Genomic DNA, 25,608 nt, shown 5'->3' on the forward strand with positions numbered 1-25,608 from the left:
TGCTATAATATGGTTTCACCATAAGCCAAGCACCCACTATAGGGTGAATACAGTATGGTACTGGGGGGATTGGACTTTACCAGGTTGTCATCTCTGTCTCTGGCCCCATTGGGGAAATGTTCCATCACTTCTTGTTCCTGTATTGTCACCAGGCCCCATAGGGGAAATATTCCCTCACTACCTGTCTCTCTATTGTCATCAGTAGAGATGAGCGAAGAAATGAAAAATTCGATTCGACTGATTCGGCGAATTCGTGGACAATATTCGATTCGAGTCGAATAAATTCGCTGTGAATTTAACTTAAAAAAGGGTGTTTCTAGGCTTCAGAGAGACTTAATATTAGTGCAGAACACTGTACCTTTAATTTAAATGCCCTTGGAGTCTGCTGGGGAAGAGAAATAATACTGTCTGTCAGTATGACATGCAGATGAGTGCCGTCGATCTTAGAATCACTGCACACTTCACTCCTTTGGCCAGTCACGGGGCCAAAACCAGTGTTTGGAGCCACAGTGTGGCGGTGGAGGCAGCAGCAATGGGAGGCCATACAGCAACCTATGACAAAATGGAAACCAGCAGGAGCGTGAGGAGACCTGAAAGTGGCACATGGCAGAGTGGGAGCAATGGGAGGCGGTACAGGGACCCAGGTCACACTGTGGGCCCAGCAGCAGCGTGACCAGGCGGTACGGGGGCCCATGGCCGATATGGGGCTTGGTGGCACCTATGGAAGGCCTGTAATCTGCCAGCAACCTATGACAAAATGGACAACCGCAGGAGTGTGAGGAGATTTCAAAGTGGCACATGGCAGAGTGGAAGCAATGGGAGGCCGTACAGGGACCCAGGTCACACTGTGGGCTCAGCAGCAGCGTGACCAGGAGGTACGGGGGCCCATGGTCGATATGGGGCCTGGCGGCACCTATGGAAGGCCGCTAATCTGCCAGCAACCTATGACAAAATGGACAACCGCAGGAGTGTGAGGAGATTTCAAAGAGGTACATGGCAGAGTGGAAGCAATGGGAGGCCGTACAGGGACCCAGGTCACACTGTGGGACCAGCATCAGCGTGAACAGGCGGTACGGGGGCCCATGGCCGATTTGACCTCATTCATCCCATAGTCCTGCCGACTCACGAATAGCGTGGCCTCCTCAAAGGGCCTGAGCAAGCGCAGGTGTCACACATGAGCTGACAATGGCTGACATCTAAGTTACACAGGGAGTACCTTTATCCGCTTTTAACATCAGGAAATCTGTGATGGCCTTTAGCTGTTCGTAAAGGCGGTCTAACATATGTAGGGTTGAATTACACCTTGTTGCAACGTCACAGCATGAGGAGTCGGTACGGGGGCCCATGGCAGATTACATGTCTGGCAGCAGCAATGGGAGGCCCGTAATCTGCCAGCACCCTATGTCAAAAAATTTAACACACCAGCAGTGTGAAGAGACCTGAAAGTGGCACATGGCAGCAGAGTGTGGCGATGGAGACAGCAGCAATGGGAGGCCGTACAGGGACCCATGAGAGACTCTAGACTTGGCAGCAGCATGAGGAGGCGGTATATAGGGGCCCATGGCAGATTAGGGGCCTGGCAGCAGCTATGTGAGGCCCGTAATCTGCCTGCACCCTATGTCAAAAAATTTAACACACCAGCAGTGTGAAGAGACCTGAAAGTGGCACATGGCAGCAGAGTGTGGCGATGGAGACAGCAGCAATGGGAGGCCGTACAGGGACCCATGAGAGACTCTAGACTTGGCAGCAGCATGAGGAGGCGGTTTATAGGGGCCCATGGCAGATTAGGGGCCTGGCAGCAGCTATGTGAGGCCCGTAATCTGCCTGCACCCTATGTCAAAAAATTTAACACACCAGCAGTGTGAAGGAGACCTGAAAGTGGCACATGGCAGCAGAGTGTGGCGATGGAGACAGCAGCAATGGGAGGCCGTACAGGGACCCATGAGAGACTCTGGACTTGGCAGCAGCATGAGGAGGCGGTATATAGGGGCCCATGGCAGATTAGGGGCCTGGCAGCAGCTATGTGAGGCCCGTAATCTGCCTGCACCCTATGTCAAAAAATTTAACACACCAGCAGTGTGAAGAGACCTGAAAGTGGCACATGGCAGCAGAGTGTGGCGATGGAGACAGCAGCAATGGGAGGCCGTACAGGGACCCATGAGAGACTCTGGACTTGGCAGCAGCATGAGGAGGCGGTATATAGGGGCCCATGGCAGATTAGGGGCCTGGCAGCAGCTATGTGAGGCCCGTAATCTGCCTGCACCCTATGTCAAAAAATTAAACACACCAGCAGTGTGAAGAGACCTGAAAGTGGCACATGGCAGAGTGTGGCGATGGAGACAGCAGCAATGGGAGGCCGTACAGGGACCCATGACAGACTCTAGACTTGGCAGCAGCATGAGGAGGCGGTATATAGGGGCCCATGGCAGATTAGGGGCCTGGCAGCAGCTATGTGAGGCCCGTAATCTGCCTGCACCCTATGTCAAAAAATTTAACACACCAGCAGTGTGAAGAGACCTGAAAGTGGCACATGGCAGAGTGTGGCGATGGAGACAGCAGCAATGGGAGGCCGTACAGGGACCCATGAGAGACTCTGGACTTGGCAGCAGCATGAGGAGGTGGTATATAGGGGCCCATGGCAGATTAGGGGCCTGGCAGCAGCTATGTGAGGCCCGTTATCTTGCAGCACCCTATGTCAAAAAATTAAACACACCAGCAGTGTGAAGAGACCTGAAAGTGGCACATGGCAGCAGAGTGTGGCGATGGAGACAGCAGCAATGGGAGGCCGTACAGGGACCCATGAGAGACTCTAGACTTGGCAGCAGCATGAGGAGGCGGTTTATAGGGGCCCATGGCAGATTAGGGGCCTGGCAGCAGCTATGTGAGGCCCGTAATCTGCCTGCACCCTATGTCAAAAAATTTAACACACCAGCAGTGTGAAGAGACCTGAAAGTGGCACATGGCAGCAGAGTGTGGCGATGGAGACAGCAGCAATGGGAGGCCGTACAGGGACCCATGAGAGACTCTAGACTTGGCAGCAGCATGAGGAGGCGGTATATAGGGGCCCATGGCAGATTAGGGGCCTGGCAGCAGCTATGTGAGGCCCGTAATCTGCCTGCACCCTATGTCAAAAAATTTAACACACCAGCAGTGTGAAGGAGACCTGAAAGTGGCACATGGCAGCAGAGTGTGGCGATGGAGACAGCAGCAATGGGAGGCCGTACAGGGACCCATGAGAGACTCTGGACTTGGCAGCAGCATGAGGAGGCGGTATATAGGGGCCCATGGCAGATTAGGGGCCTGGCAGCAGCTATGTGAGGCCCGTTATCTTGCAGCACCTTATGTCAAAAAATTAAACACACCAGCAGTGTGAAGAGACCTGAAAGTGGCACATGGCAGCAGAGTGTGGCGATGGAGACAGCAGCAATGGGAGGCCGTACAGGGACCCATGAGAGACTCTAGACTTGGCAGCAGCATGAGGAGGCGGTTTATAGGGGCCCATGGCAGATTAGGGGCCTGGCAGCAGCTATGTGAGGCCCGTAATCTGCCTGCACCCTATGTCAAAAAATTTAACACACCAGCAGTGTGAAGAGACCTGAAAGTGGCACATGGCAGCAGAGTGTGGCGATGGAGACAGCAGCAATGGGAGGCCGTACAGGGACCCATGAGAGACTCTAGACTTGGCAGCAGCATGAGGAGGCGGTATATAGGGGCCCATGGCAGATTAGGGGCCTGGCAGCAGCTATGTGAGGCCCGTAATCTGCCTGCACCCTATGTCAAAAAATTTAACACACCAGCAGTGTGAAGAGACCTGAAAGTGGCACATGGCAGCAGAGTGTGGCGATGGAGACAGCAGCAATGGGAGGCCGTACAGGGACCCATGAGAGACTCTAGACTTGGCAGCAGCATGAGGAGGCGGTATATAGGGGCCCATGGCAGATTAGGGGCCTGGCAGCAGCTATGTGAGGCCCGTAATCTGCCTGCACCCTATGTCAAAAAATTTAACACACCAGCAGTGTGAAGAGACCTGAAAGTGGCACATGGCAGCAGAGTGTGGCGATGGAGACAGCAGCAATGGGAGGCCGTACAGGGACCCATGAGAGACTCTGGACTTGGCAGCAGCATGAGGAGGCGGTATATAGGGGCCCATGGCAGATTAGGGGCCTGGCAGCAGCTATGTGAGGCCCGTTATCTTGCAGCACCCTATGTCAAAAAATTAAACACACCAGCAGTGTGAAGAGACCTGAAAGTGGCACATGGCAGCAGAGTGTGGCGATGGAGACAGCAGCAATGGGAGGCCGTACAGGGACCCATGAGAGACTCTAGACTTGGCAGCAGCATGAGGAGGCGGTATATAGGGGCCCATGGCAGATTAGGGGCCTGGCAGCAGCTATGTGAGGCCCGTAATCTGCCTGCACCCTATGTCAAAAAATTAAACACACCAGCAGTGTGAAGAGACCTGAAAGTGGCACATGGCAGCAGAGTGTGGCGATGGAGACAGCAGCAATGGGAGGCCGTACAGGGACCCATGAGAGACTCTAGACTTGGCAGCAGCATGAGGAGGCGGTTTATAGGGGCCCATGGCAGATTAGGGGCCTGGCAGCAGCTATGTGAGGCCCGTAATCTGCCTGCACCCTATGTCAAAAAATTTAACACACCAGCAGTGTGAAGAGACCTGAAAGTGGCACATGGCAGCAGAGTGTGGCGATGGAGACAGCAGCAATGGGAGGCCGTACAGGGACCCATGAGAGACTCTAGACTTGGCAGCAGCATGAGGAGGCGGTATATAGGGGCCCATGGCAGATTAGGGGCCTGGCAGCAGCTATGTGAGGCCCGTAATCTGCCTGCACCCTATGTCAAAAAATTTAACACACCAGCAGTGTGAAGAGACCTGAAAGTGGCACATGGCAGCAGAGTGTGGCGATGGAGACAGCAGCAATGGGAGGCCGTACAGGGACCCATGAGAGACTCTAGACTTGGCAGCAGCATGAGGAGGCGGTATATAGGGGCCCATGGCAGATTAGGGGCCTGGCAGCAGCTATGTGAGGCCCGTAATCTGCCTGCACCCTATGTCAAAAAATTTAACACACCAGCAGTGTGAAGAGACCTGAAAGTGGCACATGGCAGCAGAGTGTGGCGATGGAGACAGCAGCAATGGGAGGCCGTACAGGGACCCATGAGAGACTCTGGACTTGGCAGCAGCATGAGGAGGCGGTATATAGGGGCCCATGGCAGATTAGGGGCCTGGCAGCAGCTATGTGAGGCCCGTTATCTTGCAGCACCCTATGTCAAAAAATTAAACACACCAGCAGTGTGAAGAGACCTGAAAGTGGCACATGGCAGCAGAGTGTGGCGATGGAGACAGCAGCAATGGGAGGCCGTACAGGGACCCATGAGAGACTCTAGACTTGGCAGCAGCATGAGGAGGCGGTATATAGGGGCCCATGGCAGATTAGGGGCCTGGCAGCAGCTATGTGAGGCCCGTAATCTGCCTGCACCCTATGTCAAAAAATTTAACACACCAGCAGTGTGAAGAGACCTGAAAGTGGCACATGGCAGCAGAGTGTGGCGATGGAGACAGCAGCAATGGGAGGCCGTACAGGGACCCATGAGAGACTCTGGACTTGGCAGCAGCATGAGGAGGCGGTATATAGGGGCCCATGGCAGATTAGGGGCCTGGCAGCAGCTATGTGAGGCCCGTTATCTTGCAGCACCCTATGTCAAAAAATTAAACACACCAGCAGTGTGAAGAGACCTGAAAGTGGCACATGGCAGCAGAGTGTGGCGATGGAGACAGCAGCAATGGGAGGCCGTACAGGGACCCATGAGAGACTCTGGACTTGGCAGCAGCATGAGGAGGCGGTATATAGGGGCCCATGGCAGATTAGGGGCCTGGCAGCAGCTATGTGAGGCCCGTTATCTTGCAGCACCCTATGTCAAAAAATTAAACACACCAGCAGTGTGAAGAGACCTGAAAGTGGCACATGGCAGCAGAGTGTGGCGATGGAGACAGCAGCAATGGGAGGCCGTACAGGGACCCATGAGAGACTCTAGACTTGGCAGCAGCATGAGGAGGCGGTTTATAGGGGCCCATGGCAGATTAGGGGCCTGGCAGCAGCTATGTGAGGCCCGTAATCTGCCTGCACCCTATGTCAAAAAATTTAACACACCAGCAGTGTGAAGAGACCTGAAAGTGGCACATGGCAGCAGAGTGTGGCGATGGAGACAGCAGCAATGGGAGGCCGTACAGGGACCCATGAGAGACTCTGGACTTGGCAGCAGCATGAGGAGGCGGTATATAGGGGCCCATGGCAGATTAGGGGCCTGGCAGCAGCTATGTGAGGCCCGTTATCTTGCAGCACCCTATGTCAAAAAATTAAACACACCAGCAGTGTGAAGAGACCTGAAAGTGGCACATGGCAGCAGAGTGTGGCGATGGAGACAGCAGCAATGGGAGGCCGTACAGGGACCCATGAGAGACTCTAGACTTGGCAGCAGCATGAGGAGGCGGTATATAGGGGCCCATGGCAGATTAGGGGCCTGGCAGCAGCTATGTGAGGCCCGTAATCTGCCTGCACCCTATGTCAAAAAATTAAACACACCAGCAGTGTGAAGAGACCTGAAAGTGGCACATGGCAGCAGAGTGTGGCGATGGAGACAGCAGCAATGGGAGGCCGTACAGGGACCCATGAGAGACTCTGGACTTGGCAGCAGCATGAGGAGGCGGTATATAGGGGCCCATGGCAGATTAGGGGCCTGGCAGCAGCTATGTGAGGCCCGTAATCTGCCTGCACCCTATGTCAAAAAATTTAACACACCAGCAGTGTGAAGAGACCTGAAAGTGGCACATGGCAGCAGAGTGTGGCGATGGAGACAGCAGCAATGGGAGGCCGTACAGGGACCCATGAGAGACTCTAGACTTGGCAGCAGCATGAGGAGGCGGTATATAGGGGCCCATGGCAGATTAGGGGCCTGGCAGCAGCTATGTGAGGCCCGTAATCTGCCTGCACCCTATGTCAAAAAATTTAACACACCAGCAGTGTGAAGAGACCTGAAAGTGGCACATGGCAGCAGAGTGTGGCGATGGAGACAGCAGCAATGGGAGGCCGTACAGGGACCCATGAGAGACTCTGGACTTGGCAGCAGCATGAGGAGGTGGTATATAGGGGCCCATGGCAGATTAGGGGCCTGGCAGCAGCTATGTGAGGCCCGTTATCTTGCAGCACCCTATGTCAAAAAATTAAACACACCAGCAGTGTGAAGAGACCTGAAAGTGGCACATGGCAGCAGAGTGTGGCGATGGAGACAGCAGCAATGGGAGGCCGTACAGGGACCCATGAGAGACTCTAGACTTGGCAGCAGCATGAGGAGGCGGTTTATAGGGGCCCATGGCAGATTAGGGGCCTGGCAGCAGCTATGTGAGGCCCGTAATCTGCCTGCACCCTATGTCAAAAAATTTAACACACCAGCAGTGTGAAGAGACCTGAAAGTGGCACATGGCAGCAGAGTGTGGCGATGGAGACAGCAGCAATGGGAGGCCGTACAGGGACCCATGAGAGACTCTGGACTTGGCAGCAGCATGAGGAGGCGGTATATAGGGGCCCATGGCAGATTAGGGGCCTGGCAGCAGCTATGTGAGGCCCGTTATCTTGCAGCACCCTATGTCAAAAAATTAAACACACCAGCAGTGTGAAGAGACCTGAAAGTGGCACATGGCAGCAGAGTGTGGCGATGGAGACAGCAGCAATGGGAGGCCGTACAGGGACCCATGAGAGACTCTAGACTTGGCAGCAGCATGAGGAGGCGGTTTATAGGGGCCCATGGCAGATTAGGGGCCTGGCAGCAGCTATGTGAGGCCCGTAATCTGCCTGCACCCTATGTCAAAAAATTTAACACACCAGCAGTGTGAAGAGACCTGAAAGTGGCACATGGCAGCAGAGTGTGGCGATGGAGACAGCAGCAATGGGAGGCCGTACAGGGACCCATGAGAGACTCTAGACTTGGCAGCAGCATGAGGAGGCGGTATATAGGGGCCCATGGCAGATTAGGGGCCTGGCAGCAGCTATGTGAGGCCCGTAATCTGCCTGCACCCTATGTCAAAAAATTAAACACACCAGCAGTGTGAAGAGACCTGAAAGTGGCACATGGCAGCAGAGTGTGGCGATGGAGACAGCAGCAATGGGAGGCCGTACAGGGACCCATGAGAGACTCTGGACTTGGCAGCAGCATGAGGAGGCGGTATATAGGGGCCCATGGCAGATTAGGGGCCTGGCAGCAGCTATGTGAGGCCCGTAATCTGCCTGCACCCTATGTCAAAAAATTTAACACACCAGCAGTGTGAAGAGACCTGAAAGTGGCACATGGCAGCAGAGTGTGGCGATGGAGACAGCAGCAATGGGAGGCCGTACAGGGACCCATGAGAGACTCTAGACTTGGCAGCAGCATGAGGAGGCGGTATATAGGGGCCCATGGCAGATTAGGGGCCTGGCAGCAGCTATGTGAGGCCCGTAATCTGCCTGCACCCTATGTCAAAAAATTAAACACACCAGCAGTGTGAAGAGACCTGAAAGTGGCACATGGCAGCAGAGTGTGGCGATGGAGACAGCAGCAATGGGAGGCCGTACAGGGACCCATGAGAGACTCTGGACTTGGCAGCAGCATGAGGAGGCGGTATATAGGGGCCCATGGCAGATTAGGGGCCTGGCAGCAGCTATGTGAGGCCCGTAATCTGCCTGCACCCTATGTCAAAAAATTTAGCACACCAGCAGTGTGAAGAGACCTGAAAGTGGCACATGGCAGCAGAGTGTGGCGATGGAGACAGCAGCAATGGGAGGCCGTACAGGGACCCATGAGAGACTCTGGACCTAGCAGCAGCATGAGGAGGCGGTATATAGGGGCCTATGGCAGATTAGGGGCCTGGCAGCAGCTATAGGAGGCCCGTAATCTGCCAGCACCCTATGTCAAAAAATTAAACACACCAGCAGTGTGAGGAGACCTGAAAGTGGCACATGTTTGAGGCATGATTCATGGCGGATTTAGTCAGTTGTGTCAGGAACTGGTGGTTTGAAATCCAGACTAATCCACGCCTGATTCATTTTCACAAACGTGAGTCTCTCCACACTTTGGGTGGACAGTCGTGTCCTCCGCGGAGTTACAATACCTCCTGCCGCACTAAACACGCGCTCCGATGCCACGCTACTGGCCGGGCATGACAGCCTTTCAAGGGCAAATTCAGCTAGTTGGGGCCAAAGGTCAAGTTTCGTTGCCCAGTAGTCAAGGGGATTGTCTACCTCGGTTGGCAGGGTGCTGTCCAAGTAGGCCCAAGCCTGTTGTTTGAGCTCCTGCTCCAGGTCCACCTGATGCTGCTGCTGCTGCTGCGGCTGGTTAGTAGTTTCCTCACTGCGCTGGTGAAGAAAGCTACTCATCATCGACTGCAGACTGAGGCAGCCGCTGCTGGTGGAGCTGCCACTGCTCCTACCACCCCACCCCTCCCCTGCTGCCATGCCAGCGGAACGCGAGCGCACAGGGCCCACAGTGTCTGAGGATGGACGTTGGCGCACAAAGGCAGAGACCAACTGACTACATAGGTGGTTTTTATAGTACGTAATTTTGGCCTCCCTCTCAGCAGGTGTGAAAAAGGCCACCATTTTGGACCGGTAGCGAGGGTCCAACAAGGTGGACAGCCAAAAGTCATCCCTCTGTCTGATGGTTATTATTCGGCTGTCGCTACGCAAGCAACCGAGCATGCTATGGGCCATTTGTGCCAAGGAATGCGAGGGACTCCCTGCCTCCATCTCCACAGCATACTGCCACGGTGCGTCTGGGTCCTCTGTCTCCTCCTCCTCCTCCTCTACCAGATGCTCCTGCTCCTCCACTCCTGTCCGCTGAGTGGAAAAACCACCCATTTCACTCAATAATTCCTGAGCACAAATGTCCTCCTCTACCTCCTCCTCTTCTTCCTGTCCTGCCCCCACAGGGGTCATGTGGCGTTGAGATCTGTGCGCCACGTCTACCGCACCCTGACCAGCCATTGTTAACAGCATTTGTTCCAGGACGTGCAACAGAGGAATGACGTCGTTCATCCCATAGTCCTGCCGACTCACGAATAGCGTGGCCTCCTCAAAGGGCCTGAGCAAGCGGCAGGTGTCACGCATGAGCTGCCAATGGCTGACATCTAAGTTACACAGGGGAGTACCTTTATCCGCTTGTAACATCAGGAAATCGGTGATGGCCTTTCGCTGCTCGTAAAGGCGGTCTAACATGTGTAGGGTTGAATTCCACCTTGTTGCAACGTCGCAGATCAGGCGATGCTGTGGAATTCCGTTCTGCCGCTGCAGCTCAATGAGGGTGTTCTTTGCGGTGTAGGAATGGCTGAAATGCATGCACAGTTTACGTGACATTTTAAGGATGTCTTGCAGTGGGATGGTGGATTTTAGGAACCGCTTGACAACCAGATTGAACACGTGAGCCATGCATGGCGCATGGCACAACCTTCCTTGACGCAGAGCAGACACCATGTTCTTTCCGTTGTCAGTCAACATGGTTCCGATTTTTAGTTTGCGCGGAGACAGCCATCTGTCGATTTCTCTGTTCATTACACTCAGCAGTTCCTCCCCTGTGTGACTACGTTCGCCAAGGCATACCAGGTGCAGCACAGCGTGACACCGTTGCGCCCTGCACATGTGATATGCCGGTCGGGTAATGGGACTTGGCACGGGGGTGGCGGCTGAGGACACGGCGGAAAAAGAGGTGGTAGAGGCGGACATGCTTGCTGGACCAAGGACGTGCAAACGTGGAGGCAAAAGCGTCGTGACCTGTCCAAGTTGCTGGTGCGGCTGTGCCGGCACCACGTTCACCCAGTGGGCCGTAAATGACATGTACTGTCCCTGACCGTAGTTACAGCTCCACACGTCGGCGCTGCCGTGCACTTTGGCAGAGACCGACATGCTCAAAGACTGGCCCACCATCTCTTCTACATGTGAATGCAGGGCTGGCACTGCCTTTTGGGCAAAGAAATGACGGCTTGGCACTCTCCACCGCGGCGCGGCACAAGCCATCATTTCTCGGAAAGGTGCTGAGTCCACCAGTTGGAAAGGGAGGGACTGCAGCACCAGCAACTTGGACAGGAGGACGTTCAGCTTTTGCACCGTCGGGTGCGTGCTCGCAAACTGTTGTCTCTTGGATACGGATTCCAAGAAAGACTGTTGACGGAATCCGAGAAGAGGAGTAGCAGGAGAAGGAGCATCTGAACGAGCGGAAGATGCCAACGAGCGACAACTCCCCTCAGCAGAGGTGTTGGAGCCTTGACTGGCTGATAGAGGGCGATTGACGACGTCGGGTGACGGAGCAAGTAACGGAGCGGGTGATGGAGCGGGGGCTGGGGCAGGCAGAACCGCCGTATGTTTATCACGGTTTTCCCAGGCCACCGAATGGTGACGCTGCATATGCTGACGCAACGCTGTAGTCCCAACATGGGCCCCCTGGCCACGCTTGCATTTCTGGCCACATAGTCGACATACGGCTACGTTTACTTCCTCGGGCGGCTTGAGGAAAAATTGCCACACCACCGAGTAGGAAACTTTGCCCCCGCTACTCTTCACTGGCTGACTGCTACTTCCTCCGTGCGCACCGGCACCACTACTGGCCGTGGTGGTAGGCTGCAGTGGAGCTGGTGCTCTACTCCGTGGACGTTTGGCTCCACTGACACTGATGCGACCCTGCTGCTGTCTCCTGGGCAACCCACCGACTGTTTTGCTCGCTGCCAAGCTGCCACCCTCTTCTCCTGATGATGCGGAAGAAATTGCCTGATGACGACGAGGCTGCCAAGTGCGATCAACCTCCTCATCATCAAGTAGGGTCTCCGCCTCACTACTAGCCCCCTCGGCTGCGTCTGGGTCAGGAGACAGACCTGTCTCTAGACCGGCTACCGAGCCACTCTCCTCGCCAGTACTTGTTCGCTTGGCTGCTGAAAAGGCCGATGTCTCCCCCCGTTCCTGACCGCCCTCTGTTAGCTCTTCCTCACTGTACAGTGGGGCTGAGCCCACAGCATGCGATACTTCGCTTGGTGAGGGAACAGCAAAGGACAGGGGCAGGTAGAGGACACGTGATTTCAGTGGGCTTGCTCCCGGGCCATGCCAACTAACGGTTGTGTCTGACGTACCCACCGACCGTTGGCTGTAGGTGTCAGAGGTGACCTGGGAAGAGGAAGACGACCGAGCCAACCAATCAATGACGGCAGGGTTGTCGGTGGAGACACGACCGCTGGATGACACCGGGAGCACTGGCCTCTGGCTGCGAATACTGCTGCCTCGACCCCTTCCTCTGCTGCCACGTCTGCTCGCTCCTAAAACATTGCCTCCTCTGCCACTCCTCTGCATGTTGTCTGACATACTATTTAATTCAACGATTAGGTGTCCCTGAGTAACAATTCTCTGGCACTCAGTAACAATTCTGTCTGTCCCTGAGTATGAATTCTGTGGCCCTGAGTAACAATTCTGTGTCTGTGCGAGTAACAATTCTGTGTCTGTGCGAGTAACAATTCTGTGTCTGTGCAAGTAACAATTTTGTGTCTGTGCGAGTAACAATTCTCTGGCACTCAGTAACAATTCTGTCTGTCCCTGAGTAACAATTCTCTGGCACTCAGTAACAATTCTGTCTGTCCCTGAGTAACAATTCTCTGGCACTCAGTAACAATTCTGTCTGTCCCTGAGTATGAATTCTGTGGCCCTGAGTAACAATTCTGTGTCTGTGCGAGTAACAATTCTGTGTCTGTGCAAGTAACAATTTTGTGTCTGTGCGAGTAACAATTCTCTGGCACTCAGTAACAATTCTGTCTGTCCCTGAGTAACAATTCTCTGGCACTCAGTAACAATTCTGTCTGTCCCTGAGTAACAATTCTCTGGCACTCAGTAACAATTCTGTCTGTCCCTGAGTAACAATTCTCTGGCACTCAGTAACAATTCTGTGTCTGTGCGAGTAACAATTCTGTGTCTGTGCAAGTAACAATTTTGTGTCTGTGCGAGTAACAATTCTCTGGCACTCAGTAACAATTCTGTCTGTCCCTGAGTAACAATTCTCTGGCACTCAGTAACAATTCTGTCTGTCCTTGAGTAACAATTCTCTGGCACTCAGTAACAATTCTGTCTGTCCCTGAGTATGAATTCTGTGGCCCTGAGTAACAATTCTGTGTCTGTGCGAGTAACAATTCTGTGTCTGTGCAAGTAACAATTTTGTGTCTGTGCGAGTAACAATTCTCTGGCACTCAGTAACAATTCTGTCTGTCCCTGAGTAACAATTCTCTGGCACTCAGTAACAATTCTGTCTGTCCCTGAGTAACAATTCTCTGGCACTCAGTAACAATTCTGTCTGTCCCTGAGTAACAATTCTCTGGCACTCAGTAACAATTCTGTCTGTCCCTGAGTAACAATTCTCTGGCACTCAGTAACAATTCTGTGTCTGTGCGAGTAACAATTCTGTGTCTGTGCAAGTAACAATTTTGTGTCTGTGCGAGTAACAATTCTCTGGCACTCAGTAACAATTCTGTCTGTCCCTGAGTATGAATTCTGTGGCCCTGAGTAACAATTCTGTGTCTGTGCGAGTAACAATTCTGTGTCTGTGCAAGTAACAATTTTGTGTCTGTGCGAGTAACAATTCTCTGGCACTCAGTAACAATTCTGTCTGTCCCTGAGTAACAATTCTCTGGCACTCAGTAACAATTCTGTCTGTCCCTGAGTAACAATTCTCTGGCACTCAGTAACAATTCTGTCTGTCCCTGAGTATGAATTCTGTGGCCCTGAGTAACAATTCTGTGTCTGTGCGAGTAACAATTCTGTGTCTGTGCAAGTAACAATTTTGTGTCTGTGCGAGTAACAATTCTCTGGCACTCAGTAACAATTCTGTCTGTCCCTGAGTAACAATTCTCTGGCACTCAGTAACAATTCTGTCTGTCCCTGAGTAACAATTCTCTGGCACTCAGTAACAATTCTGTCTGTCCCTGAGTATGAATTCTGTGGCCCTGAGTAACAATTCTGTGTCTGTGCGAGTAACAATTCTGTGTCTGTGCAAGTAACAATTTTGTGTCTGTGCGAGTAACAATTCTCTGGCACTCAGTAACAATTCTGTCTGTCCCTGAGTAACAATTCTCTGGCACTCAGTAACAATTCTGTCTGTCCCTGAGTAACAATTCTCTGGCACTCAGTAACAATTCTGTCTGTCCCTGAGTATGAATTCTGTGGCCCTGAGTAACAATTCTGTGTTTGTGCGAGTAACAATTCTGTGTCTGTGCAAGTAACAATTTTGTGTCTGTGCGAGTAACAATTCTCTGGCACTCAGTAACAATTCTGTCTGTCCCTGAGTAACAATTCTCTGGCACTCAGTAACAATTCTGTCTGTCCCTGAGTAACAATTCTCTGGCACTCAGTAACAATTCTGTCTGTCCCTGAGTAACAATTCTCTGGCACTCAGTAACAATTCTGTGTCTGTGCGAGTAACAATTCTGTGTCTGTGCAAGTAACAATTTTGTGTCTGTGCGAGTAACAATTCTCTGGCACTCAGTAACAATTCTGTCTGTCCCTGAGTAACAATTCTCTGGCACTCAGTAACAATTCTGTCTGTCCCTGAGTAACAATTCTCTGGCACTCAGTAACAATTCTGTCTGTCCCTGAGTATGAATTCTGTGGCCCTGAGTAACAATTCTGTGTCTGTGCGAGTAACAATTCTGTGTCTGTGCAAGTAACAATTTTGTGTCTGTGCGAGTAACAATTCTCTGGCACTCAGTAACAATTCTGTCTGTCCCTGAGTAACAATTCTCTGGCACTCAGTAACAATTCTGTCTGTCCCTGAGTAACAATTCTCTGGCACTCAGTAACAATTCTGTCTGTCCCTGAGTAACAATTCTCTGGCACTCAGTAACAATTCTGTCTGTCCCTGAGTAACAATTCTCTGGCACTCAGTAACAATTCTGTGTCTGTGCGAGTAACAATTCTGTGTCTGTGCAAGTAACAATTTTGTGTCTGTGCAAGTAACAATTCTCTGGCACTCAGTAACAATTCTGTCTGTCCCTGAGTATGAATTCTGTGGCCCTGAGTAACAATTCTGTGTCTGTGCGAGTAACAATTCTGTGTCTGTGCAAGTAACAATTTTGTGTCTGTGCGAGTAACAATTCTCTGGCACTCAGTAACAATTCTGTCTGTCCCTGAGTAACAATTCTCTGGCACTCAGTAACAATTCTGTCTGTCCCTGAGTATGAATTCTGTGGCCCTGAGTAACAATTCTGTGTCTGTGCGAGTAACAATTCTGTGTCTGTGCAAGTAACAATTTTGTGTCTGTGCGAGTAACAATTCTCTGGCACTCAGTAACAATTCTGTCTGTCCCTGAGTAACAATTCTCTGGCACTCAGTAACAATTCTGTCTGTCCCTGAGTAACAATTCTCTGGCACTCAGTAACAATTCTGTCTGTCCCTGAGTATGAATTCTGTGGCCCTGAGTAACAATTCTGTGTCTGTGCGAGTAACAATTCTGTGTCTGTGCAAGTAACAATTTTGTGTCTGTGCGAGTAACAATTCTCTGGCACTCAGTAACAATTCTGTCTGTCCCTGAGTAACAATTCTCTGGCACTCAGTAACAATTCTGTCTGTCCCTGAGTAACAATTCTCTGGCACTCAGTAACAATTCTGTCTGTCCCTGAGTAACAATTCTCTGGCACTCAGTAACAATTCTGTCTGTCCCTGAGTAACAATTCTCTGGCACTCAGTAACAATTCTGTGTCTGTGCGAGTAACAATTCTGTGTCTGTGCAAGTAACAATTTTGTGTCTGTGCGAGTAACAATTCTCTGGCACTCAGTAACAATTCTGTCTGTCCCTGAGTAACAATTCTCTGGCACTCAGTAACAATTCTGTCTGTCCCTGAGTAACAATTCTCTGGCACTCAGTAACAATTCTGTCTGTCCCTGAGTAACAATTCTGTCTGTCCCTGAGAATGAATTCTGTGGCCCTGAGTAAGAATTCTCTGGCACTCAGTAACAATTCTGTCTGTCCCTGAGTAACAATTCTCTGGCACTCAGTAACAATTCTGTCTGTCCCTGAGTAAAAATTCTGTGGCCCTAATAACGTTTCTGTGGCCCTAAGTAACAATTCTCTGGCACTGAGTGAAAATTCTGTCTGTCCCTGAGTATGAATTCTGTGGCCCTAACTAGCGTTTCTTTGTCCCTAAATAACGATTCTGTGGCCCTCATTAACAAGTCTGTGTCCCTGAGTAATGGTTCTCTGTCCCTAAGTAACTTCTCTCTGTCCCCAATTCTCGTTTCTGTGGCCCTAACTCTGTCCCTGTCCCTAGTACAGAGCGGTCTGCCTCTGTTCAATGACTGCAGGCAAATGAAGATTTCCAAAATGGCCGCTATATATACCTCGACCATTACACAGTGCTGGCTGGCTGGCTGCTGATTGGCTGATGCGATCACATGTCGTTGAGGAATGCATTATGGGGCAGCGCGCCTTGTCTGCGCGCCTTCCCCGACATCCCCGCTCCGTCGCCGCACATGTCAGCCGCCATTTTCGGAAAAATTTCGATTCGCGCGTCCGAATTAGGCTGTTTTTCGGATTCGGCACGAATCGAAATTTTTCCGATATTCGACTCGAATTCCACTTCGGATACTTCGATTCGCTCATCTCTAGTCATCAGGTCCCATTGGGGAAATGTTTTCTCACTTTCTGTCCCTGTATTGCCACTGTACCCCATTGGGGAAATGTTTTCTCACTTCCTTTCCCAGTAATGTCACCGGGCCCCATTAAGGAAATGTTCCATCACTTCCTGTCCCGTTATTGTCACCGGGCTCCTTTGGGGAAATGTTCTCTCACTTCCTATCCCTGTAATAGCACCAAGCCCCATTGGGGAAATGTTCCCTCGCTTCCTGTTCCTGTATTGTCATCAGACCACATTGAGGAAATGTTCCCTTGATTTCTGTCCTTGTATTATCACTGGGCCCCATTGGGGAAATGTTCCATCACTTCCTGTCCCAGTAATGTCGCCGGGTCCCATTGGGGAAATGTTCCATCACTTCCTTTCCCAGTAATGTCACCGGGCCCCATTAAGGAAATGTTCCATCACTTCCTGTCCCTTTATTGTCACCGGGCTCCTTTGGGGAAATGTTCTCTCACTTCCTATCCCTGTAATAGCACCAAGCCCCATTGGGGAAATGTTCCCTCGCTTCCTGTTCCTGTATTGTCATCAGACCACATTGAGGAAATGTTCCCTTGATTTCTGTCCTTGTATTATCACCAGGCCCAATTGGGGAAATGTTCCATCACTTCCTGTCCCAGTAATGTTACCGGGCCCATTTGGGGAAATGTTCTCTCACCTCCTGTTCTTGTATTGTCATCAAACCACATTGAGGAAATGTTTCTTTGATTCCAGTCCTTGTATAATATCACCGGGACCCATTGGGAAATGTTCCGTCACTTCCTGTCCCTGTAATGTCACAAGGCCCCATTGGGGAGATGTTCCATTGCTTCCTGTCCTTGTATTGTAACTGGCCCCATTGCGGAAATGTTCCCTCACTTCCTATCCCTGTTATATCACCAGGCCCCATTGGGGAAATGTTCCCTTACTACCTAATCTCACCACTCATGTTATATTCTGACTGTACAATCTCCGTTAGAGCTACCAACAAGTATGTAGTGCAAGGGCCTGTCTGATTGGATACAAACTAATTGGATAGAATGTGAAGATCTTCCTATTACATAGTTTTGGTAGATCCAACGTGGATTGTGCAGAGATTGTATGGTTAGATTGTAACATGTTTGGTGACCCTTACAGAGTGAGAGAGCTAGATCTATGTGGAACTACAAGTCCCAGTGTGCATCCTGAGGCTTGTAGTTGCACAAAACCAGCAAAGTGCTCCCTTTATCTCTTTTAGATATTAGCATGGTTTAGCTCAAGCCTTTGGGCCAAAATGTTTCATATGCCATCCTCGCAAAACAGTTATCACCAGATCCGACTGTAGCCCTCTTAAATCTTCATCCCCCCTCCATTTCCAAATTCAAATTCAAACTTCTATTGCAAATCACTATGGCAGCCAAGCAGATTATGGCCAAATTGTGGAAGTTCCCATCTCTGTGTATTCTAGCAGTTAAGAATAAGCTTACTCAAGCAATGATTCAAGCCAAAGTGGAAGCCACCATTCTGGATTCTGTTCCCAAGTTCCTGTCGATCTGGACCCCATGGGTGGAACATTTCCTTCCACTGAACTTTGATGATTCGCTGCTCCTCCCTTAACATTCTGTAGTCTCGCTTAGTGGTGGCCCTATTAATTAAACTATACACTGGTCTGGTTCCGAGATTGCCCCTTCTTTCCCAGAAGTCATACATCCCTCCATCCCCTCCTCTGTTCTTTCCCTTGGTCACTCCTAATCTTCCCCCCTCTGTCCTTCTTACTTCTGTCCTTCTCTCATTGCCTTACATGTTATTTTCATGTTGTTTTTGGGAGTAGTGCTCACTGTCTAGAGCTTAACCATGACTTGCCACCCTTTGTTTTACAATATTCCCTCATGTCTCTCCATGGTTCCTTATTACATGTTTTTGTACGACATTTCCCCTTTGCCGTATGGCAACTTGTTCCCCTTTATCCTCCTTTTTTCTGTACATGTATTTCAAATGTCCTAGGCTTGTTTCTTGGCTTTGGAAATTCAATAAAATGTTTGATCAAGATATTAGCATGGTTTTGAGGGGATGCTTAGTTGGGATGGAGGCCCACCTAAGGGATGTTGGCAGAAGACTTTAGGGATGTGTCCTAAAGTGTATCTATACTATATTGCAACATACAAGTCCTTAATGTGGCGCCTGAGTTAGTTTCTTTTACTTTTCAGACAAGCTTTTTACATTTTCAGCAAGGAAAGAAAATACCTGTGGATTCTGCCAGAAATGCAACATTCTTGCCACATCCTGTGGCTGCAAAGAAAGCAAAAAGAACCTTATTTTATTGTGTAGACTACTAGTCCCATCAATCTACTATGTAATGGTGAAGAACAAAGAAGGCCTATTTAAAGTCCAGCATGTACTGTATGACAACCATTGCCGACCCTCACAGACACAGCAGAGAAAAGCAAAAAAAAAAAACATCAGGGCACAAAAAGTATGTTGTCACAAGGTTACCAGGAAAAAAAAAAGGGAGAAAAAAAGCCTGAAAAAAGGAAAGCTAATGCAGTCACCACATCTAAAGACTGATGAGCTGCAGTACAGTAAATGTTTGGTTAAGGGTTTCTTCTGCAATAAAATACACCTATGAGCCTGCTCCCAGTCCTCTGTAAAATGATCACTGAGCTGTGCATGTGCAGCTCAGTATACATTCCTGCAGTGTGCCTGTGTGCTGAGATGACCGAACTCCTGCACATGCATGGGAGTTCCGAACCCTGCACCGGCCAATCATGGCCTCCAGAAGACATTGGTGAGAAGAGGCAAGGGCTGGTGAGGGTCCTGGCATGCGCTGGACAATTGGAGCTAGGGTTTAATTCTGCTTTAGGTCCCTTTCACACCTGAGCGTAGCAGGAACACGTTTTAATGTTCATGGGGCAGCCCTTTCACTGTAATGGGCTGCCCTAGGAGTGATAAATGCCCCAAAAGTAGCGCCAGAACCTTTTTGGTTGTGCAACATTGGGTGTTTTTTGTTGCGTGGCAAGACATGCATCTGCTACCTGTGCTTGGGTGTCATTAACAATTATGACACTGCAAGCACGACCTGCCAAATCAGCGCATTTCATAAATGTGCAGCAAAATGCAGTTTTGTGTGTTTTACCGCACGTTTAAGAAATGCGCAGGTGGACTCACAGAGTACAGATACACTATGTATGCGAGAGGGCCTTAGCAGTTACCCATCAGTCTATGGGGAAATTTGAAACGAAGCGGTCCCGATGGAACGAAATCTTTTTGTCAATCAACAGTAATGTTTAGAGTTGAGTGAGAGATGGTCCTAAATAATCTTATGTGAGCTCTGTTACTTCCTTCCCCTTAGGGTTACTTTGGTTCCCACTTTCTTTCTTTTCCTTACCCTCTGGCACCTAAGTTGTTTGTTCTTCTCCTTTCCTCCTCGTTTGTTATATGTAATCTTCTCAAGAGGTCTGGTTCGGATGGGCCTGTATACCCGGGTTAACTAGGACTAATATTAGTAAAATTCTATGTAACTACAGTACGCTATATGTGTGGGCATTTTGTTTGGACATGTAACCTCCACCTATTGCTACTTACAGTTGATGTATATTTTATTCATGACCTTTGGGCCTTTTTAGGTCTGATATAGCAATCTTAAGACTGTATTTGAGATGTGATGTTGAGCAAGAGATGTGTGTACCCCTTTCTAACCTGAACCTTGTATTTGTGTACTTTTATACAAAACTCTAATAAAAAAGATTTGAAAAGAAATGCGCAGGTGTGATTGCAGCCTTAACCTGAATGGATGAAAAGATATATTTAAGATATACAAGTACCATAAATAAATAAAATATATTAGGCTCCATGCACTCTAGAAGCTCCTAGGACAGTGGTTCTTAACCTTGTTGGAGGTACTGAACCCCACCAGTTTCATATGCGCATTCACCAAACCCTTCTTAATTGGAAAAATAAAATATGATTTTTAAAATTCAAAACATAGGTATATATTTAGGTATATATTTATACATAGGTGCACAAAATGAACAAAACCGTTAAGAACAAAACCATTAAAACATGATTTTCACACAAAAACAAAAACATAATAATGAATATTTACTGCACGAATCATATGAGTCGGGTGTGGGTCTTCACCTCCGCCGAACCCCCGAGACTGACTCACCGAACCCCTGGGGTTCGATCGAACCCAGGTTAAGAACCACTGTCCTAGGAGCTAGCTATAATCAGCATATTTTTTTCTTAGTAGTGGTATCCTTTATGTCATTGCACACTACTGTAGGCTATTAGCATTTTTTGAGCTTCAGCGTCTAAGAGCAGAAAAAAAATTGTTTTTGTAGACTTTTTTAAAGTGTTTTTCCAGCAAAGAAATGCTGCTAAACACTACTAAAACATTCCTAATAGTTTTTTTCTTTTTCCTGTAGATGTACTTAAAAACACTAATAAAACGCTAACACTCCTAAACACTTCTGAACGCTACTATAAAACGCTATTACCGGCAATTTTATCCCTCTTTTTTCCAACCTTTTATTTGAGCTTAAAAAAAAACACTAGTGTGCATGGAGCCTTAAAGTACAACTAAGGGCAAAACTTTTTTTTTAGTTTTGGATAGAGTACAGAGGGATTAAAACCCCTATCAGTTTTTATTGACTCTATTTGTCCTGTTTATCTGTATCGTTGAAAGTGAAAATAAAAGAACATCGCACATTTTGGGTTGTACCCAGAAAATCGCACATTTTGGGTTGTCCCCAGAAAAGTAATAGAGGGGAAATCTTCCAATGGGGACACTAGTTCTGGTGACTTGGGGGTCTCCAAGAAATTACCTTTATTTGCAGGGATTTTCTCATTTCTTATTTGGCTATGGGACAGGAAGCGAAGGGAAATCTCCCCAATTGGACAAAGATGGTGAAGAAAACCCCTCCCTTATTCTATCCAAAATGGAAAAAAAAAACCTTTAGTTCTACTTTGAGCAAACAGGCAGACCCAAATACAAATAAACTGACATGTTTAACCCATTAAGGGCTCACGCACACAGGCACTTTCCTGCACACACACATTGCATGCAGAAAATACACCTAGAATAAAAGTCCTATACACCCCACATGACACTATTTAGGCACTGCATAACGCTACTACGCCAGTTATATTTTACGCCTGCAATTGTCCATGTGCATGAGGCCATATAGTGGAAACTAGTATATTCCAACACCTGGGAGGACATGGCTGGATCTAGGGGGGTGCTGCAGTGGGCTATGCCCCACCCCCCCTGATTTTAGTTGTGCTTCCACAAAGCCAACCCTAACCTGCCATTGTACTACCTTAACCTGCCATTATACTGCCCTAACCTGCCACTATGCCACCCTAGCCTGCCACTATACTACCCTAACCTGCCACTATACTCCCCTCATCAGATACTTTACCGCCCTAAACTGACACTACACTGCCCTAGCCTGACACTATACTCCCCTAATCAGATACTTTACCACCCTAAACTGATACTACACTGCCCTAACCTGACACTATACTGCCCTAATCAGATACTTTACCGCCCTAGCCTGACACTGTACCGCCCTAGCCTGACACTATGCCGCCCTAGCCTGACACTATGCCGCCCTAGCCTGACACTATGCCGCCCTAGCCTGACACTATACAGCCCTAACCTGACACTATGCCACCCTAACCTGACACTATACCACCCTAATCTGACACTATACCGCCCTAATCAGATACTTTACCTCCCTAACCTGCCACTATGCTTCCCTAACCTGACACTATGCTGCCCTAATCTGCCATTATACTGCCCTAACTTGCCACTATACCACCCTATTCAGATACTTTACTGCCCTAACCTGACACTATACAGCCCTAACCTGGCACTATGCCGCCCTAACCTGACACTATATCGCCCTAACATTACACTATACCGCCCTAACCTGACACTACACCGCCCTAACCTGACACTATACCGCCCTAGCCTGACACTATACCGCCCTTGACTGACACTATACTGCCCTAACCTGACACTATACTGTCCTTGACTGGCACTATACCGCCCTAAACTGACACTATACTGATCTCAGTAATGCATCGTGTGAAGTGGAGGAGCTCTGCTGCCTGTGGACAGTGCAAGGATGGGAGAAGGAGTTGTGCCCCTGTCTTCTGCCCTGACGGCAGTGACCCCTGTCCTCCGCCCTTGCCGGCAGTGACCCCTGTCCTCCGCCCCTGCTGGCAGTGACCCCTGTCCTCCGCCCCTGCTGGCAGTGACCCCTGTCCTCCGCCCCTGTTGGCAGTGACCCCTGTCCTCCGCCCCTGGCACTATACTGCCCTAGCCTGACACTATGTCCTCCGGCCCTACCGGCAGTGACCCCTGTCCTGCAGCCCTGCCGGCAGTGACCCCTGTCCGCCCTGCCGGCAGTGACCCCTGTCCTCTGGCCCTGCTGACCGCTCATCGTCTGCCCCCCTGACATTTTTTACTGCACCCCCACATCAGACAGGCTAAATCCAGTCCTGTTGGAGAAACAGGTGCAACATACAACTTGCTGTCAGCAGCCCTATTAGAATCAATGACAGGCTGAAATATACAGCAGGGGTGTGCTGTTCTGAGTGTATGCCCCAAATGCAAAAATTCCACGTTCATATATTTCTGAACTAACACTGCCCTCAACCCGCCAGCTGACAAAATATAAAAAAAAAAAAGGGAACAGATTCCCTTATCCATACAGTCGTGGTGGATGAAGGCATCCTCCCTGCTGCACTATTGTATTCTGACAACGGGATTCCCCCTCTGTCAGAATACGCTGGTTGGCACAGCAGCCGAATGACTGCAGACCCTGCTGGAATGAAAATATGCCAACAACTACAGATGGATAGTAATTCAACCGGTTTCTGCTGAGCTGGCCAAATTTCATTCCATCTATGGCCAGCTTGAAGCTGGCTTTATACTAACAGAATTTCCTTTTTTGAATCACTAGTGGGGTAAATCTGCATTCGTTTTCTACCTCCGGGATGGGAAAATTCAATAGAGCAGGATGAAACTTTTTTCTCAAATGTACGCATTTCTAACAGTGTATGTAGTATTCATTCGGTAAAATCCATTAATTTCAAAATTTTGCCAACAACATTTGAACTTTCTGAGAATTTTTGTAGAAATTTTCATTTGAAATTCTATTAGTGTATACTCAGCTTAACAAAGCTGCTGACAGCGGGCTGTACGCTGTACCCGTTCCTCCCGGGTGCTGGAATATTCCCTGTTGCTAAAAGCGTATTCGTCCTAAAACCTTCCAAATTGCATTTTTTTTTTGTTTTTACCAAAATTTTCTTGTCTTGGTGTCTTCACCTCCAGTTCTTTGCATCTAAGGCAGGCCATAGATGATACAATTTTCTTTCCTTCAGCCACAAATTGAAAGAAAAAAAATGTCTCAATTCCCCCATCAACACAGTCAGTGTGGCATATTTGTGTTCTGCCAGTGTGGGGAGCATGGGGAGCCTTCTCCACCAGCAGAATGCAACGATCACACCTGGCAGCGATAGCCACCAGTGGTCATTGGGCGAACAAAAACCCGACAGACTGGTTGTACTGAGGTCGATCAATGGATCAACTTTAGTATGCTTTTCCATAGATGGATCGAATCTCAACCGGTTCCTGCTGAACTGGTAGAATTTTGATCTGCCTACGGCTGGTGTAAAACTGCACTGAGCTGAAGTTTATCCATAAGGGATAATAAGCAATGGACGAACCTGGGGAAGGAACAGTCTGTTGTAAAATCTAACCGAAAATCGATTCTTCCTGATCCCTCTGTCTCTGCATCCTGTTCATCCCTACGTAGCTATTCCCTACTATTACTTTGTGCTCTTCTATACACTGTACATACATGTGGTTACCTCTCCCCTATCCCGTGTACAGGATACCAACCCCATTCCAGCATAATACAGCATTGTCTCTGATCAAGATCTGTGCAACAGCAGGAGCCAGCTCAGTGCCAGCCCTCTCCCCACCTGCAGCTGCCAACCCACAACCTGTCCCCAGCAGCAGCCTATTGTTTCCACCATATGGAGTCTATAATGCATCTGATGCAGCATCAGCTCTTCTTATCACATGCACCCCATATAAGCATCATCCACACTATGCCATCCCCTTCCCCTACCTGATCTATCAGTGTGTGCAGCCCAGCAGCAGATCCAGGGATCCTGAGCTGTGCAGCCAGGGAGAGGGGCTGGGAAGTGCAGGCAATCTATGCCACTGATCCCAGAGTCAGGGAGCAGCGAGGAGCAGCTGGGGGTTGTAGTTCCCTCTTTCCTCCACCGCATGGCACTGCAGCAGCAGCAGAACTACCTTACCCACAGTGCCTTGCAGTTTGGTTGGCAGAACACAGAAGCAGCTCTTGTCATCCACTCCACAATTGTTTTCTTGAATCCATTTTATTTGTAGAAAATCAGTGAGGTGCAAATAGATGACATAGGCAGAGAGGTTCGTTGTTTTATTCAGGATTAAATCATTGTGTCATCCTTCAGATTTAACTTCTGCTAATTGAAAAACAAATAAATTGCAATTCGATCACAGGCAATGAGCAAGAAATCAGCATTACATTCACTATATTGCAGAAAGTATTGGGACTCCTGCCTGTACACACACATGAACTTTAATGGCATCCCAGTCTTAGACCGTAGGGTTCAATATTGAGTTGGCCCGCCCTTTGCAGCTATAACAGCTTCAACTCTTCTGGGAAGGCCGTCCACAAGGTTTAGGAGGGTGTCTATGGGAATGTTTGACCATTCTTCCAGAAGCACATTTATAAGGTCAGGAACTGATGTTGGATGAGAAGGCCTGGCTCACAGTCTCCACTCTAATTAATTCCAAAGGTGTTCTATGGGGTTGAGGTCAGGACTCTGTGCAGGCCAGTCATGTTCCTCCACCCCAAACTCGCTCATCCATGTCTTTATGGACCTTGCTTTGT

At 49.4% G+C, this 25,608-nt stretch overlaps 1 protein-coding gene across 2 annotated transcripts in view; it reads right to left on the bottom strand.

Moving 5' to 3' along the window:
- The window catches only part of LOC149459231 (uncharacterized), a 36,614-nt gene extending 11,702 nt beyond the window's left edge, over positions 1–24,912 (bottom strand). For both annotated transcript variants that reach the window (XM_089681443.1, XM_089681442.1), the window contains exon 1: positions 24,799–24,912. The gene's annotated coding sequence lies outside the window, so the exon portion shown is untranslated. The remainder of the gene's footprint in view (positions 1–24,798) is intronic.
- Positions 24,913–25,608: the final 696 nt, after the last annotated feature.

The sequence above is a fragment of the Staurois parvus genome, unplaced genomic scaffold (assembly GCF_062004578.1).
Source record: "Staurois parvus isolate SC_StPar_1 unplaced genomic scaffold, SC_StPar_1.0 ptg000267l, whole genome shotgun sequence".
Taxonomy (NCBI): Eukaryota; Metazoa; Chordata; class Amphibia; order Anura; family Ranidae; genus Staurois; species Staurois parvus.